Source organism: Rhinoderma darwinii, chromosome 2 (assembly GCF_050947455.1).
Source record: "Rhinoderma darwinii isolate aRhiDar2 chromosome 2, aRhiDar2.hap1, whole genome shotgun sequence".
NCBI classification, from domain to species: domain Eukaryota; kingdom Metazoa; phylum Chordata; class Amphibia; order Anura; family Rhinodermatidae; genus Rhinoderma; species Rhinoderma darwinii.
In genome coordinates this window covers 169,918,717-169,933,063 of record NC_134688.1, presented here as the reverse complement: position 1 = coordinate 169,933,063, position 14,347 = coordinate 169,918,717, and positions in this window count along the sequence as shown.

The following is a 14,347-nucleotide window of genomic DNA, read 5'->3' as shown; positions in this document are numbered from 1 at the left end:
GTATTTATGTACTTGGCTTTGTTCAGGTGCTGTATTTTTGTACTAAGCTTTGTTCTGGTGTTGTATGTATCTACTTGGCTTTGTTCTGGTGCTGTATAGATGTACTGTGAATACTGGGAAGACCCCAGCAGTTGGCAGGCACGTAATGGATACAAAAAGGAACTAAGTGTACCAAGGTACACTGAAAGCCAATTTCCCAACTGCTGACTGATATTATTAAAAAATAACTTTTAATGATTTTACCACTAAGAATGTCCAGGTGGACATGAACACTGTATACGAACAATTTAAAAGTTATAGCCGATATTGCTGCCACACACGCTCAGTTTACACTCCGTCTGCATGTATTGCCAGACAGAGCACAGAGTGCTAGAAATTGTCCAGTGACAGATATGACAGCTGGATAGCTGCAGACTGCCGTACTGGGACGGATTCAAGTTAAATTCAAAATTGGATTCGTGTGCTGGATTTGCTAGACAAATGGGCTGTTTAAAACAATGAATTTAGCCCCCCCGACATGTTTCGCTGTCAACACAGCGTCCTCAGGGGATCAAAATGGGGCTAGTAAGCGCGTGTACGTGTTGTTACTTCCTTTAAAGACTTCCATTTCGTAATTCACAGTGTCCACCTGTGTCGGAACCAATGGAGTGTCGATTACGAGGACGAGCCTCCACATCCTAAGATTGACATGGGAATTAGCCAATGTGAGGGCTATATCAGTGTAGCCAATAAGAGTGCGCCAAATGCGCATGGGCACTGTGTCCAGAATCGGACACAGTAAAATTAGCTACTCCTCTGATTCTCTTAGCGGCGCATGGGCACTGTGTCCAGGATCGGACATAGTAGAAATTAGCTACTCCTCAGATTCTCTTGGCGGCGCATGCGCATTTAAAGACCGATCGGACTTAGTCAGTTTTGACATTTATGGAATACTCATTTGGTTCTCTTAGCGGCGCATGCGCATTTAGAGACCGATCGGACTTAGTCAAATTTGACATTTATAAAATATGTAAGCATATGTCTTGGATCGCATAGCTTACAGAGGAGGTAACGTGGAGCGCATTTGCGCACTGGGGACATGGAGGGACTTAGATGAATTTTGTAATACAGATCTGGATAAATAGCAACATTGATAAGTCTCATTATTTAACTTAACTTAACCAAATCGAACGGATATATGGATAAGTGCACGTCTCTGGATGCCTAGATAAGAGATCGAATGGGAATCAGGTATGTATTCCAATATATGTGTATGCATTGTCTACACTCCAGATACGTGTGTAAGAATAATGTCCAGATGCTTGTATAAGTCCAAAGGGGTGGTTTCTTAGGAAGAAGAAAAGAAAAGGAAAATAAATAGTGGTACAAAAGGGCATGTAAAATAGAAGGGTATGTGGAGAGATAAGCTGTCATTTTAATAGATAAAAATGTAGGATTTCCAATTCGCTATCTAGCGAGTGATGGTGATTAGAAAGTAATCTATCTGACATTTGAGATCATAAAAGACTATAGGAAGGCAACATAAGTGAAGCCCTCATTTAGTCCATTGGGGCTCAATGATCCAAGCCTATGGATCCATTTGGCCTCTTCTTGTAGAAGTTTTTTATCAAGGTTGCCTCCCCTGGGGCCCAGTTTAACTTGGGTGATACCCCAAAATTTCAGGGCATTAATGTCACCTTGATGATGGAATCTAATATGTTTAGATAAAGGTGTATCTTCTTTTGTGTTAATTGTACTTTTATGTTTGGAAATTCTTCTACGGAGTTGTTGAATAGTCTTACCCACATATAGTTTTGGGCAGGGACACCGTGCTGCATAAATGATACCACTGCTTTGACAGTTTATAAATTGTCTGATAGTAAACATCTTGCCGTCACTTGGGTTTACAAAAGTTTTAGTTGTCGGCATTAAAGGGCAGAAGGAACACCTGCCACATGGAAAGGATCCCTGTACTGGGGGTGGAAGCCAACTCGTGTGTGACGTGGAAGGTTTGGAGTAGTGGCTATGTATCAGATGTTCACGGAGGTTCTTGCCTCTCCTATAGGTAATGTTGGGAATACTAGAAATAATATCACAGAGGTCAGTATCTGTCTGCAGAATAGACCAGTGCTTTTTAAGAATGTCTTTAATCTGATGTGAGCAGTTGTCAAAGTTCCCTATGCATCTAATAAGGGAAGATGGTTCAGTATTAACGGACTTCGATTTATTAGTCTCCCTTGTACCATGAAGTAGTTCATCCCTAGACGTTGCCCTAGCTCTAGCATAAGCTCTATGCAGAGTTTTTTTTGGGTATCCTCGTGCGAGAAATTTATTGTATAGGATATCACATTCCAGTTGGAAGGTAGCTTCTTCCGAGCAGTTTCTTTTAGCTCTTAAATATTGCCCAATAGGAATGCCTTTTTTGAGGGCCGGAGGATGAAAACTTCCCCAATGCAAGAAACTGTTGGTTGCAGTCTCTTTTCTAAAAATTTGGGTTTGAACAGCCCCACCAGGATCCAGGGTAATTTTTAGGTCCAAAAAATTAATTTCTTTTGTGTGTATAGTATAAGTGAATTTCATCCCGATTTGGTTGTTATTAATGATGTCCATAAAGTCAGAGAAAAGGTGGGGGTCCCCCTCCCAAAAAACAAGTATGTCATCTATATATCTTCCCCAAAATAAAATGTGACAAGTGAAAAAAAGTAAATCATCATTAAAAATTAAAGTGTCCTCCCACCACCCTAAAAATAAATTTGCGTATGTGGGTGCACAAACAGTGCCCATGGCTGTACCTTTAAGTTGGTGATAAAATTTGTTGTCGAAAAGAAAATAATTGTGTGTAAGTAGGAATTGTAATAAAGATAGTGTGAAATTATTATGTGCCTGAAACTGAGTCCCCTTAGTGCTCAAAAAGTGTCGAACAGCATTGAGGCCCAGATCATGATTGATGTTCGTGTACAATGACTCGACATCAATGCTGGCTATTAGTGTCGTGGAAGAGACATTAATACCCTGTATCCTGGTGAGGGTGTCTTTGGTATCTCGTAAGTATGAAGGTAGGGCTGTAACAAAAGGAGATAAAATTTCGTCGACATATGTACTAATGCCCTGCGTTAAATTGTCATTACCGGAGACAATTGGTCTACCAGGCAATGGTGTCGCGTTTTTATGTATTTTTGGCAAGGCATAAAAAGTTGCCAAAGTAGGGGTAGAGTTATACATAGATTTAAATTCCTCCAGTGAAATCAAACTACTTTCTCTTGCATCATTTAGAAGGATATGTAATTCAGATAAGTATCGTTCAGTCGGATTACCGTCCAGTATTTTGTATGTGGATACATCATTGAGAAGTCTGTGGACCATGGCGACATAGTCTAATCGATTAAGGATGACAATATTCCTCTGCACAGGCTACCTCCTCAATATCATCAGCATCTCACATACCCCCAATAGGGACACCCAATACTCCATTTCCCGTAGGGAAACATATAGACGGCCCTTTGAGGAATACTGTGAATGCTGGAAATATGGGCCTTCAAATCTCAGCACCAGCCATGGGCACTGTTTGTGCACCCACATACGCAAATTTATTTTTAGGGTGGTGGGAGGACACTTTAATTTTTAACGATGATTTACTTTTTTTCACTTGTCACATTTTATTTTGGGGAAGATATATAGATGACATACTTGTTTTTTGGGAGGGGGACCCCCACCTTTTCTCTGACTTTATGGACATCATTAATAACAACCAAATCGGGATGAAATTCACTTATACTATACACACAAAAGAAATTAATTTTTTGGACCTAAAAATTACCCTGGATCCTGGTGGGGCTGTTCAAACCCAAATTTTTAGAAAAGAGACTGCAACCAACAGTTTCTTGCATTGGGGAAGTTTTCATCCTCCGGCCCTCAAAAAAGGCATTCCTATTGGGCAATATTTAAGAGCTAAAAGAAACTGCTCGGAAGAAGCTACCTTCCAACTGGAATGTGATATCCTATACAATAAATTTCTCGCACGAGGATACCCAAAAAAAACTCTGCATAGAGCTTATGCTAGAGCTAGGGCAACGTCTAGGGATGAACTACTTCATGGTACAAGGGAGACTAATAAATCGAAGTCCGTTAATACTGAACCATCTTCCCTTATTAGATGCATAGGGAACTTTGACAACTGCTCACATCAGATTAAAGACATTCTTAAAAAGCACTGGTCTATTCTGCAGACAGATACTGACCTCTGTGATATTATTTCTAGTATTCCCAACATTACCTATAGGAGAGGCAAGAACCTCCGTGAACATCTGATACATAGCCACTACTCCAAACCTTCCACGTCACACACGAGTTGGCTTCCACCCCCAGTACAGGGATCCTTTCCATGTGGCAGGTGTTCCTTCTGCCCTTTAATGCCGACAACTAAAACTTTTGTAAACCCAAGTGACGGCAAGATGTTTACTATCAGACAATTTATAAACTGTCAAAGCAGTGGTATCATTTATGCAGCACGGTGTCCCTGCCCAAAACTATATGTGGGTAAGACTATTCAACAACTCCGTAGAAGAATTTCCAAACATAAAAGTACAATTAACACAAAAGAAGATACACCTTTATCTAAACATATTAGATTCCATCATCAAGGTGACATTAATGCCCTGAAATTTTGGGGTATCACCCAAGTTAAACTGGGCCCCAGGGGAGGCAACCTTGATAAAAAACTTCTACAAGAAGAGGCCAAATGGATCCATAGGCTTGGATCATTGAGCCCCAATGGACTAAATGAGGGCTTCACTTATGTTGCCTTCCTATAGTCTTTTATGATCTCAAATGTCAGATAGATTACTTTCTAATCACCATCACTCGCTAGATAGCGAATTGGAAATCCTACATTTTTATCTATTAAAATGACAGCTTATCTCTCCACATACCCTTCTATTTTACATGCCCTTTTGTACCACTATTTATTTTCCTTTTCTTTTCTTCTTCCTAAGAAACCACCCCTTTGGACTTATACAAGCATCTGGACATTATTCTTACACACGTATCTGGAGTGTAGACAATGCATACACATATATTGGAATACATACCTGATTCCCATTCGATCTCTTATCTAGGCATCCAGAGACGTGCACTTATCCATATATCCGTTCGATTTGGTTAAGTTAAGTTAAATAATGAGACTTATCAATGTTGCTATTTATCCAGATCTGTATTACAAAATTCATCTAAGTCCCTCCATGTCCCCAGTGCGCAAATGCGCTCCACGTTACCTCCTCTGTAAGCTATGCGATCCAAGACATATGCTTACATATTTTATAAATGTCAAATTTGACTAAGTCCGATCGGTCTCTAAATGCGCATGCGCCGCTAAGAGAACCAAATGAGTATTCCATAAATGTCAAAACTGACTAAGTCCGATCGGTCTTTAAATGCGCATGCGCCGCCAAGAGAATCTGAGGAGTAGCTAATTTCTACTATGTCCGATCCTGGACACAGTGCCCATGCGCCGCTAAGAGAATCAGAGGAGTAGCTAATTTTACTGTGTCCGATTCTGGACACAGTGCCCATGCGCATTTGGCGCACTCTTATTGGCTACACTGATATAGCCCTCACATTGGCTAATTCCCATGTCAATCTTAGGATGTGGAGGCTCGTCCTCGTAATCGACACTCCATTGGTTCCGACACAGGTGGACACTGTGAATTACGAAATGGAAGTCTTTAAAGGAAGTAACAACACGTACACGCGCTTACTAGCCCCATTTTGATCCCCTGAGGACGCTGTGTTGACAGCGAAACATGTCGGGGGGGCTAAATTCATTGTTTTAAACAGCCCATTTGTCTAGCAAATCCAGCACACGAATCCAATTTTGAATTTAACTTGAATCCGTCCCAGTACGGCAGTCTGCAGCTATCCAGCTGTCATATCTGTCACTGGACAATTTCTAGCACTCTGTGCTCTGTCTGGCAATACATGCAGACGGAGTGTAAACTGAGCGTGTGTGGCAGCAATATCGGCTATAACTTTTAAATTGTTCGTATACAGTGTTCATGTCCACCTGGACATTCTTAGTGGTAAAATCATTAAAAGTTATTTTTTAATAATATCAGTCAGCAGTTGGGAAATTGGCTTTCAGTGTACCTTGGTACACTTAGTTCCTTTTTGTATAGATGTACTGAGCTTTGTTCTGGTGCTGTAGCTATGTACTGAGCTTTGTTCTGGTACTGTATTTATCTTCTGAGCTTGGTTCTTGTGTTGTAATTATGTGCTGAGCTTATTTCTGGTGTATTTATGTACTGAGCTTGGTTCTGGTGCTTTATTTATGTATATGTCTCTGTTCAGGTGCTGTATTTATGTACTGAGCTTGGTTCTGGTGTTTGTATATATCTAGTTGGCTTTGTTCTGGTGCTGTATTTGTGCACAGAGCTTTGTTTTGGCACTGTATTTAAGTACTGAGCTTTGTTCCGGTGCTGTATGTATGTACTGAGCTTGGTTCCGGTGCTGTTTATATTTACTGAGCTTGGTTCTGGCGCTGTATATATGTATTGAGCTTGGTTCTGGCACCGTATCTGTGCATTAGCTGGGAGATTTGTCGCGGCTTACTGTACATGCCGCACTGTCCTCCACCCTTCTCACAGTGCACAACCTAACTAAATAGGCTGACCACGCTTAGGAGATTGAATGTGCACATTAGGTCTATACATAATGTGGGAGTTTAATATAATGAGTTTTTTTTTAGGTAGGTAGGTATGCTTCTGTAATTATATTCATATTGTGGAAATTCTGGAAAGGGAATTTATTTTCTATAGTCCCTTTTAATATAGGATGTATTTGGAATATTGCAATTTTTTTATTTGATTATTAGAATAATTTTCCATGGCGTGATACAGAGCAAAACACCGTGCCCCCCTGGCACATATGTCTTTGTAGATAAAACAGACAACCTTTTAAAAATTTTATTCCCACCCCTGGTTTGCAGTGTATGACTGAGGTATATGTTAGTTTTTTTTTTGTGTGGGATGTCTCTGTATGTAATGGCACAGCAGCCATGCCTCTATATGGAATAGCGCAGCAGCGAATCTAATCAACACAGTTGAAAAAAAGGTATATCGACGTATGCCAGCCCGAAACTCTTTTAGCCTCCGTCAGGTGGATGGGTCCCTATGGATATGTTTGACATATGCGCCGGAAGTCAACCCCGGATTTGGGTAGATTTGCCATTTGCAATTTCGACCACACATTTCGTGCACTTGGGTATGTGTAATTTACGTGTTAACTGTCTGCATGCAGGAGGCTTGGCTATGCTTAATGGCGTACACATGCATCCTTCGCCTTTTCGTGTGATCTGGTTGTATACAATGCTGTCAATTGTGACTGACGCCCAACACCAGGTGCCGAGCGACAAGCAATGGGGCGGATAATTTACAGGTATTATAAACAACTTTAATTTGTGTGGCCCTATGTATTACACCTATTGACTCCCCACCTCAGTTCTCCCAGAATAAGCTCTGCATTATAGGCGCGCCAGGGTCTGAGTTGGAAGCTTGTACCTAATTATTTGTTATATCTTTTCAAAGTTGGTAAAATGTTTAGCTTACTTTCTGCTATGGCCCTAATACTTGCACCCATTGAGGCCCCATGCACACGACCGTATTTTTCATACATAATTATGGACTGTAATTACGGACCGTGATTACGGACCCATTCATTTCTATGGGCACCTTTCTGTATTTTTACGGATGGGTGCCCCTGCCGTAGAAATGATAGAACATGTCCATTTTTTACCGTAATTACAGCACAGACTCTCCATAGAAGACTATGGGCACTTCCGTAATTACGAACAACTACGGATGTGCATTCGTAGTCATCCGTAATTATGGAAGCGTTGCTATGCAATTCCAGGGGATTACCCTAGATTCCTCCCCAGTTTTTTAGTGCATCCGTAAATACGATTACATTACAGATTCAATAGGGATCGTATTTACGAACACCCTTTCATATATACGGATGATTTATGGATGACTATAAATGACTACGGATCTGTATTTACGGACAGTATTTACGGATGGATGAAAAATATGGTCGTGTGCATGTGGCTAAGGTGTTATATTATGTAGTTATAGTGCTCATCCACATCCCCCCTAGTACAAGCCTCAGAGTACTCATGCACCACCAGCTGCTTACCCTTCCAGCTCTCCTCCAACTTGTGAACGGCTAATCAGGATGGTCCCTTTAAACCTTATAGAATGTACCTATCTCTTTGCTTTCATAGGAGAGAAGCATTGTGTCCTAGAACAACAGGGGAGTCCTGAATCCAGTACTATCCTTTAACCCCATAGTTACCCCCCACCCTCCATGCACAGACACACATACACACACACACACACACACACACACACACACACCTATCTTCCTCTATACAACTAGGAACCTGACACAGTCTAGAAAAGATAAAAGTAAATCAGATGCTCAAACATAATGACTTTTCAATTACCTTATTTTAAATGATGTCCAGTTAAATGGGCTTCAGCATGTATTTTCAAGACAAATACATGCATCATATAACTCACAATCCAGTAGTTTCACCTACATGTTTAGAAAACCAATTAGCTTTTAGTGTAACCAGTTACCATAATGGACAGTGAGAGTCACTTAATAATTATAAATTGGATATTTCACTGCAGATTTAAAAATCCTAAGGTTGGTCTACATTTTTTTTTTACAGTTTTAAGACAATTTGTCTTGTAGACAAACTATATTTTGGGCTGTACAGATTTGACAGTATTTGTACTTGTAAAAACAATGGAATAAAAAGTGCCATCCTCTCTTCTATTCCTGTCTGAGGATTAAGAAGTAGCCTTGGCACCAGCTATAAATAAAGCATTTTCTTCTTGGTCTGCTAATAAACATACATTAATAATTGCAAGCATCTTAACAGGGAGGCATATCAGTGATTTATTGTGTGATTTTTATGCGGCTAATTTTTCCATAACTATCTTAGTAAAATCAGAACAAATTCACATCACAGCCTAAACTTGTAAAAAGCCCATGTTTAAATATAAACCTAAGAAAGCAAATTTTAATAAACCAGCAAATTATTTACTTTGATTTCAATTGTCATAAAATACTGAAGCCACCAGAAATAATATGCAAAATCAAAAAGGCATTTTGTATTTCAATTTTCATTTGCCTTTTGAAGCTATAGGGGGTGTATTTTAAGACTAGCTTACCTTCTGAACAGTATAAGTTTATGTACTGGAGAATAGAGCATCACCAATGAACAAGCCAGGTCTCACCTAAAAAAAAAGAAAATTGCAATTACAGGGACTTCAAATGAACCATCCTACTTTACTACATTAATGCATACTCTTTCTACAGTTTTATGCCCTACCTACTTGAACATCGATAAAAATAATCATAATAGTAACAATAAAATGTACAACTTTTTGACATTATATTTTACATTCTAAGGCCTCATGCACACAACCATAGTAGTGTGCACGGGCCGTGACTTGCGACATGGACAGCCGCGGAGTGTCACCCGCGGCCGCCTGCAAATCACGGGCCGTGCACATTGCCGCGTGGATTCATTTCAATGAGCCTAGACTTCAAGATGCGGCCGTAATAAGACCATGAAAGTAAACCGGGGATAAATTTGCTTTCACTATTTGCCAGTCTGAAAGATTTTCTGCATGTTCTTGAAACAAATAATGCTGTATAAATCTTACAGGGAACACAAGAATGAATTTCCTCCTGATTTGTTCCATGTTCGACTAGTGAACGGCTGATGGGATGGTTCTTAGAAAAGGGTGTGGGACAGAATGATGGGTGCGTTCTACTGCAGTCAGAGCGGGAGGATCCTGCTGCAGCCTATTGATTTACAGCCAGATGCAAGTTAGTAAGAAAGAGGTGGAAATGGTTAATCTCCTGTCACACATGCAGAAGAATCCAGGGCGGATCCAGGATTGAATTGTAGGTGGTGCGGAAACCTAAATTTGCTTTGTATGGTCACGGCCCTAGCTACTCCCTTAAACATGTAAGCCACACCGTCAACACAAGAAAGAAAAGAAGTGGAACACAGAACACCTAATCACACACTCAGGGACAGGTATATACTCTTTCTTTAAGTCAGGGATAAATGTATACTTACACTATACAAAAATAAATGTAACTAATAATACCACCATTCATTGATCATAGTGGTCATACACCAGTTCAACAAAGGTGGCCGGCTGAGTATAATCACGCTGTAGACTATACAAGAGAATACAGTGCTGATCAAACACAGGCAGAAAAATAGCAATAATTAAATCCTATGTCTCCAAGGTGACATCTCCTCTGATTGGAGTCCATCACTTTCCTTTTCTGCTCCATCTGTCCGAGACCAATATGACGACTTCTCCCAAAGACTGCAGAGTTTGCTGCCAAGACATAAGACATCTTACCCACAATTAATTTACAGCCCAGACCAGACCCCTAAATTAAATTCAGGGCCCAGACCTCTAAATTACTGCAGACCCCTAAATTAATTCAGACCCCAGATCTCTAAATTACTTTAGACCTCAGATCAGACTCCTAAATTAATTTCAGACAACGGACCAGACCTCTAAATTACTACAGACCCCAGACCAGACCCCTTCATTACTTAAAGCGACCCTCCGGTCCCGGGACAACATTTTAAATATGATGGGGTATATGGAGTAATAATATCTGATGTCCTCCAGTTGCGCCCCTCTGCCGTGGATCTAAGTCTGAGAAATGCTGTGGTCATTTTGAGAAAAAAGAGTGGACCCACGGCAGAGGGGCGTAACTGGAGGGCACCGGATAATATAACTCCATATACCCAATCACATTTATAATTTTGTCCTGACACCAGTGGGTCGCTTTAAGACCCTAGAAATGACAACTATATTTCATACCCCAGACCAGACCCCTAAACTAATTTCAGACCCTGAATATATTTTCAGAACACAGACTCCTAAATTAATTTCAGACCCCAGACCAGACCCCTAAATTAATTTCATACCCTAGAATAGACCCCTAAATTTATTTCAGACTCCAGACCCCTAAATTAATTTTAGATCCCAGACTCCCTCCAATACTTCTGTCCCCCAAACCTCTTAATTAATCATACTCCAGACCACTCTGTATACTTACCTCACTTTGCTCCCGCCGCCTCTTTAGCTTTCGTTGCCGCCGCACACAGGGTCCTGATGCTCAGAATGTTATGTGCGCTGCTACACACCGTGTCCTGGCGCTAGCCATCATACGGCGATTGGAGCTACAAAGAAGCCGAAATCTATTGGATCAAACCAATAGTTGAGGAACCATAAAAAAAGGCGTTGTTTGTTTAGGAGTGGGATCACCCCTTATCGCCCCCCTAAATCCGCCTCTGAGAAGAATTCTTAATATAATTCTCAGTTTTAATTGTAATATTAGACAAAATAGGATTAAAAAAAGGAAGAGGGGGAATTGAAGGGATATTTCTTTTAATGTGCATTTTGTATGTTTAGTGTTTCTTTGACAGGAATCTGATGGCAGCATAAAGTAGTGCCAGAGACCCTGATTCCCGCACTGTATTACTTGTCAATGATAATTATTTTTTATAAAAATTAAATTTTCTCATGCTGTCCATGTACTTGAGCTAGCATTGCACAATGGCCGCGCTATGTAGTCCTTGATATTCATAGGCTGCGGCTAGCTCCGCCCTGTCACCACTAGCCCCACCCACCGACCTGATTGCTATCTTTTTCCCTTTGGCCAGTATGGGGAGAAAGCTGTCAATCAGCGGCCGGTGGACGGGATTATCCACAGCTCCTGCTGTTAGTTGGCGCAGAATGTTATACATGTATGTCAATCTGATTGCGCAGGCACAGGAAGTATATCAACTCAATCCCTGCAGGAGCCCTGCTGTGACTGACAGCCAGGGTTCCGCTGCAACGGCTGAGATCGGAGACATCTCCAATTACAGCCTTCTAACACCTAAAATGCTTCTGTCAATAGTTGTCATGGGATGCCGTTAGATTGCAATTGCAGCCATGGGCCTTAAACTCGCTCAGAGGCCGGCCATGGCTTTATGCCTATTAGGCCATGCCAGTAATAAACTGATAGGCAATAATGCTAAGGTATGTTGAATATATCAAAGCATTATATCAGCAATCAAAAAAAATTGCTTTGAGAAGTCCACCAGTGGGACTCAATAAATTATTAAAGGAAGGGAAATTAAAAAAAAGTGTTCACATAACAAAAAAACTGTTTTTATATTTTTCTATATGCTTTTTTTTCTACCCCCCAAAAAAAAAAAAAAAAGTTATTCAACAAGTCCCATGTGCCCCAGTATGGTACCAATGTGTCCTAAAAAAAAACAAGACCATATACAGTTACAGCGATGGAAAAAAAAACATTATGGCTCTTGAAATATAGCAAAACCAAACATTTTATTTTAGGGCCTGTTCACACTGAGTTATTTGCAGGCCGAAAATTCTGCCAGGAAAAATCTGCTCCGGTCTTTTTGAAGTGGTTTTGCACCACATGCGTTTTTAGACGCGGTTTTTGCCGCAATTTTAGACGTGTTTTTGACGTGGTTTTTAAGGAGTTTTTTTTTTCCTATTTCTTCAAGAGACAAAGTGAAATTTATTGCCAAAAAAACACATAAAAAACGTGTTTATTTCCATCTCTCATTGATTTCAATGGGGTTTCTGAGGCGGAAAACGCCTCAAGATAGGGCATGTTGCTTCTTTTTTCCCACGAGCGTTTTTTCTTTTGCTCGTTGTAAAAAAACGCCTCCACCTCCCATTGACATCAATGGGTGTCAATTTCGGCCATTTTTTGCTGTGGTTCTTGCCGCGGTTTCCACGGCAAAAACTGTGGCAAAAGACTCAGCCTTAAAGAGGCTCTGTCACCACATTATAAGTGGCCTATCTTGTACATGATGTGATTGGCGCTGTAATGTAGATTACAGCAGTGTTTTTTTATTTAGAAAGACGATAATTTTTGACTGAGTTATGACCTATATTAGCTTTATGCTAATGAGTTTCTCAATGGACAACTGGGCATGTTTTACTATATGAACAAGTGGGCATTGTATAGAGGAGTGTATGACGCTGACCAATCAGTGACCAATCAGCGTCATACACTTCTCTCCATTCATTTACACTGCAAATAGCGATATAGCTATATCGCTATGTGCAGTCACACATAAACACACTATAACGCTACTCATGTGTCATGACAATGAATATACATTACCTGCAGCCAGGACGTGATGTGTATTCATTATCCTAACCACTTCTGTAGCGTCTCTGTGAGTTACAGCACAGCACAGCGAGATCTTGCTGTGAATGACAGTTTACAGCGTAATCTCGCGGTACTACGCCTGCTATGCTGTAACTCACAGAGACGCTACAGAAGTGGTCAGGAGAATGAATACACCATGTCCTGGCTGGAGGTAATGTATATTAATTGTCATGACACATGAGTAGCGTTATAGTGTGTTTATGTGACTGCACATAGCGATATAGCTATATCGCTATTTGCAGTGTAAATAAATGGAGAGAAGTGTATGACGCTGATTGGTCAGCGTCATACACTCCTCTGTACAATACCCACTTGGTCATATAGTAAAACACACCCAGTTGTCCATTGAGAAGCTCATTAGCATAAAGCTAATATAGGTCATAACTCCGTAAAAAATTATCGTTTTTCTAAATAAAAAACACAACTGCAATCTACATTACAGCGCCGATCACATCATGTACAAGATAGGGCACTTTAAAGAGGCTCTGTCACCACATTATAAGTGTTTTTGTTGTGAAATAATAGTAAAACATAAAATAACTTATGCATATATGGTAAAGCCCTAAACGTGCCGATTTATTTGAGCTGCACGGTGACCAGCACACCTGCGGAATTGCTGTTTTTTTTCATTCTTTCTCAAAAAAAAAATTTGCAACAGTTAAATAATAAATAATATGTACCTCAAAATAGTGTCTATGAAAAATAAAACAAACACTAATACAGCTCTAACAATTAAAAAATAAAAAGTTATGGCTCTTGGAATGTGACGATGAAAAAGCCCCCCAAAAAATGCTTGGTCTTTTAAGACCAAAATATGTCTGTCATTAATGGGTTGAAAACAAAATTGTGACTACATTTATGATAAAATAACAAAAAGCCCATACTCACTTAAATCACCTGTCGATCCATCGCAAATGTTTCTGTGGGCCCCTGCTTGTCTCTGTTTACATTGCTGAAGCAAGGTCACTGTTTATTTCAATTCAATGGGTAGGTAAAACCCGCAATATATTGCAGTTGTGTTTTTTTTTGTGCCGCGTTCGCAGTAATTCCGCCGCAAAAAAAAACTCAGAAA